The sequence below is a fragment of the Dendropsophus ebraccatus genome, chromosome 12 (genome assembly GCF_027789765.1).
Source record: "Dendropsophus ebraccatus isolate aDenEbr1 chromosome 12, aDenEbr1.pat, whole genome shotgun sequence".
In the NCBI taxonomy this organism is placed as follows: Eukaryota; Metazoa; Chordata; class Amphibia; order Anura; family Hylidae; genus Dendropsophus; species Dendropsophus ebraccatus.
Genome location: NC_091465.1, coordinates 67,862,410 through 67,867,647, shown reverse-complemented (window position 1 = coordinate 67,867,647; position 5,238 = coordinate 67,862,410). Strand labels below are relative to the sequence as shown.

The window sequence follows — 5,238 nt, the reverse complement described above, 5'->3', positions numbered from 1 at the left end:
TCAATGTCTATACCCAAATGCCCATAGACATTTAAGAGCCAACACATAAGAGGGGCTTCCTATTATCATACATCTGACCAGGATACATTGGGATCTATACCACAACAGCTAACACCAAACACAGTGTATATTCACCCTCATAGATACCAATCATGACTGTAGAACTGTTAAGGCTACATTCACACGTACACAATTTTGCAAACCTTACGGACGGGGAATGTAAGTAATGGATCCGTTCCCCGTCTGGCATGACGTGTATTAATTGTATTCAGGTGTAAATGATTCCCTATAGTTGTGTTCTCACTGTCCTCTCTGTTCCGTGGCTAACAGGACCATTGACGACATCGAGGAAGACCTTCCGGACCGAGCGTAAGTACATTGTTGTAAAGTAATTAAGTAATTGGGGAGATTTATCTGATTCACATATATTTTTTGTGTGGCTTTTTTGCCTTAAAGAGGTACTCCAGAGAATTATTTTTTTTTAAATTTTTTTATTTTCAAATCAACTGGTGCTAGAAAGTTATACAGATTTGTAAATTACTTCTAGTACAAAAAAAAAAAGACTCAAGTACTTCCAGTACTTATCAGCTACTGTATGTCCTGCAGGAAGTAATATATTCTTTTCAGTCTAACACACGGCTGTCTGCTGCCACCTCTGTCTGCAATCGGAACTGTCCAGAACAGGAGAGGTTTTCTATTTGGATGTACTACTGCCATGCACGGTTCCTGGAGAAGAGGACAGAGGTGACAGCAAAGAGTCAAACTGGATAGAAAACACTACTTCCTGTAGGACATACAGCAGCTTATAAGTACCTGAAGACTTGTTTTTTAAAAAAAAAATAGAAGTAATTTACAAATCTGTATAACATTTTGGTACCAGCTGATTTAAAAACTATTTTTTTTTCCTCCGGAGTACCTTTTACAAAGGCCCTGAAAATATTATAATTTTCATTATTTCATGAAATTACATGTATTTTCTGATTCCATATCATGTGTTTTAATACCAGCAATTTTTGGTTGCTAATTTTTGTAGTGTGTCTCCCCTAACAAATCATATGATTCAACAGTTCCTCTGCTATTCACACAATTCGTTACAAATGTACTATTACAATGCCATAAACATTTGCATCTAAAAAAAATAACATACCTAGAGCATGCTGCCCCTGAATAAATGACCGTGACCCCTCATAATAAGTAATAATCCTGTATTGTTCATGTTTTGTGATAGATGGAAGAAGGCAGTGAAGACGGCACCGCGGGCATTCAGGTAACTAGCTCACATACATTTGGCAAAGGGACATGAGAATAGTCTGGGACATATGTCAATATTAACGGGGCTCTCCGCTGCCACCTCTGTCCATTCTGAGGAACTGTCCAGAGCAGGAGAAGTTTTTTACAGGGATTTACTACTGCTATAGACAGTTCTTAACATGGACAGCGGCTGCAGCAGAGAGTATTATGTCAGATCAGAAAGAATACACCACTTCCTGCAGGGCATACATCAGAGGATAAATACTGGAAGAGTTTAGATTCTTCTATAAAAATAATTTACAAATCTGTATAACTTTATGACACCATTTAAAAAAAAAAAAAAAAAACCTTAAAGGGGCTATCCCCTTAATACATAAAGGACAATTCTCTGTTACCAGGAATTTAGGAGGAACTAATCTGAGGGTTAAAGATCATGTTACTGATATATCACAATAGATTACATTTTTTTTGTAAGTTTTAAATACTCCTAACAAATAATCCTAACCAAACATATGTTCTATGTTACAGACCATTCAAGTTCCCACCTTCTGAATGGCGCCCCAGCCTGGAGACCATCTGGTAAGTATGAAGAAGCAGCACAGCTGAAAACATACAGACAATTCTCTGGAGAAAAAACAGACATGGCCGCACTATACACCCTACTAACACATGCACTAAGCACTATACACTACTAACATCAGGAGGTTGATAAGCCCACACACCAATTTAAGGTTCCTGACACGTGTGGGTACCTAACTATTATATGGTGCAGCCCCACACGGCGACCACCACAGAAACAACAACAGCAGCGCTGGAGGGGTAGAGACCCATTCGCCCAGGAGCCCCAATGAGCCGGACATAGACCCCCTGGGCTCTGGGCCAGCCTGCTTCCCACCTTGTCGTCCCCCTCCCCCCTCTCTCATCAGGTGAGCGAAGCTTATAACTGGCATTCACCAATCTGCACCTGGAGTCCATTGCAATCTGTTCAGTGTTTTGCCCTAATATTTATATAGTGCTATGAGCGGCTTTACATTACATATACAGGGAAGTGGATGAAGAGGAGGACGAAGAGGAGGCCGTTGTCGTCATCGTGCCCAGGTGAGCAATCAAAGCCTATAAGTTTGTGTCTGCATGGAATTGCTTTGTTTCTGTGCATAGAGAGAATCACTAAGAGAACAGGGGGCTCCACATTTCTTCATTTAAAGAACTTGTAATTAAAATGTAATATTTTAATGATAGCGATCATTTTATGTTGGCTTTTTCCTAAAGCTACTTAGAACACTGAAGAATGGAGAGATCTGATGTAAACAGGCTTTCCTAAGCTATTACACTTACACACGTGGTACATTATGGTCAGCGCTTATTGTATAGCTTTTTTATATTGGTTGTGCAATCCCTACTTTATAAAAACGTAATAACAACGAATATGTATTGTAACTTTTTGTTAGCAGCATGTATAGTGCTGAGTTCTTATAACACCTTCTACATGGCCCGGATGGAAGAAGTAAAGGCTGCGGTTCTGTTGTGATTATAGTGAATAGTGAATATTGTTTTACTGTAGCAGTAAATGGAGCTAGTAATAAATGTAGGGATATAACTAGAATACAAATAGCCATAACTTACATACAAGCAAAGGCTTTGCCGTATAATATATATTTCTGACCATTGCTTTGTTATTTCTCCTTTCCAGAAGAAGCAGCAGCCGAAGAAGCCGTATCCTTTCCAGGTTGGTACAAGTGATAATGCATTTTCATGACAATACACTGTTATGGTGCGTTCACACCTACAGGATCTGCAGCTGATTTTCTGCAGCAGATTTCATTTAAATAACTGAACACAGCATCAAATCTGCTGCAGATCCTGTAGGTGTGAATGCACCCTTATGGGATGAACAGCGCTCCAGCATTGTCACCCTTTTTTACCCTTATTATTTGGGAACAATGCGATTCAGGTGCGGCCTAACAGAGTAGAAATCACACATTGGCAGGATCACCTTAGCATTTCCTAGGCATTACACCCAAAAAAGAATGGTCTTTTTTAGGTTCTACTGTGTGATATACTGCTGAACTGAATAGTGAATTTGATCAATACAAATAATATTATGAGTAACAAATATTAACCCAATAAAGACCTGATGTACGTGTATAAATGGTACCAGCCATAGTCCATGTATGGACACATGTCTTGTACCCAGCACAGCACTGAACATACCTAACCCTGTGTGTATAAAACAGCTGCCCTGTGCCCACTACCCACTTCTACATCCCACCCCCTAGGACATCTGTGACCCCCTTCTATCCAGTGTAAGGTCTCTCCACCCGTCCCTATATGTTACCAGAAGATATGTCTGATCTATGGAAATTCTTAATGATTTCTCTTTCTTTTGTAGACTACGCTCTCTATTTTGCTGCTGCTGTGACATCGAGGACAACTGAAAAGTGAGTATCCATATTCCCACTGTTTTCCTGATTGTACTTAGTATGACTATGTTTATGTATTTATTATATTTTCCTTATTTATAACAGTTTGTTTGGTATATCTCCTGTCTAGGTCACAGCATGAGGGGAGGACTTCATACCATCAGAGGTTCCTTGGAGAGGTGGCGCCAATGACATCAAGAGGTAAAATGAAGGCGCCTTAAACATCGGTGGGAATCATTTGCCTCATATGGGTCAGGAGGAGGCCCCCATTTCCATCAAACTAGGAGGAAGTTACTCTTATAACACCTAGGAGTAGGGAGGAGGCACCTTTCAAGGGGTTGTCCAGGGAGCTGAGGACGTAGGACCTTTCTTCTGTCTCCGGAGGCTCACCTCCAGTATTGGCTCGTCTCATCCCAACACCTTTTCAACAAGCATGAAGAAGGCAGACTGAAACAATGATGGGGCAGGTATAATGCTGCAATCGCCACATGCAGGCAAAACCAGTGGCAGCCAATGTGTGCACAATATTACCACCGCTGCAACATTGTGTACACACTGGCCACCTATGGAGGCCTGGTCTCGCCCACATGCAGTGATTACAGCATAGTGCCATCCCGGATGTTTCAGTCCACCCTCTTCAAGCCTGCCGAATTGGTGTCAGGATAAAATGTAACCAAACTGGAAGTGAGCCACCTGTGGACAAGGAGAGGTAAGACATTTTTACCTCCCCAGATAACCCCTTCATAATGTAGAGGCAAATAGGGTGCCCTTTACATCTGGAGGATCTATTTGCCTCATATGGGTCAGGAGGAGGCCCCCTTTAACATCTTAAATAGGAGGAAGTTACTCTTATAACACCTAGGAGTAGGGAGGAGGCACCTTTCAAGGGGTTGTCCAGGGAGCTGAGGACGTAGGACCTCTCTTCTGTCCCCGGAGGCTCACCTCCAGTATTGGCTCGTCTCATCCCAATACTTTTTCAACTAGCATAAAGAGGGCAGACTGAATCAATGATGGGGTAGGTACAATGCTGTAATCGCCACATGCAGGCAAAACCAGAGGCAGCCAATGTGTACACAATATTACCACCGCTGCAACATTGTGTGCACACTGGCCACCTAACGGGGCCTGGTTTCGCCCACATGCAGTGATTACAGCATAGTGCCGTCCCGGATGTTTCAGTCCACCCTCTTTAAGCCTGCCGAATTGGTGTCAGGATAAAATGTGACCAAACTGGAAGTGAGCCACTTGTTGGCAAGGAGAGGTAAAACATTTTTACCTCCCCAGATGGCCCCTTCAGAATCTAGAGGCAAATAGGGTGCCCTTTACATCTGGAGGATCTATTTGCCTCATATAGGGCAGGAGGAGGCCCCCTTCACCATCATAAATAGCTTGGCTCGTCTCATCCCAACATCTTTCCAACTAGCATGAAGAAGGCAGACTGAATCTGTGATGGGGAAGGTACAATGCTGCAATCGCCACATGCAGGCAAAACCAGTGGCAGCCAATGTGTGGATAACATTGCTGATGTTGCAATATTGTGTGCACACTGGCCACCTATGGAGGCCTG

General features: G+C 42.3%; 1 long non-coding RNA gene across 1 annotated transcript; it reads left to right on the top strand.

The window, feature by feature from the left end:
* The first annotated feature begins 331 nt into the window (after positions 1 to 331).
* Positions 332 to 2,349, top strand: LOC138769385 (uncharacterized). Its single transcript, XR_011359243.1, has 4 exons — positions 332 to 369; positions 1,229 to 1,267; positions 1,780 to 1,830; positions 2,296 to 2,349. It is a non-coding gene; the product is annotated as an uncharacterized lncRNA (long non-coding RNA).
* Positions 2,350 to 5,238: the final 2,889 nt, after the last annotated feature.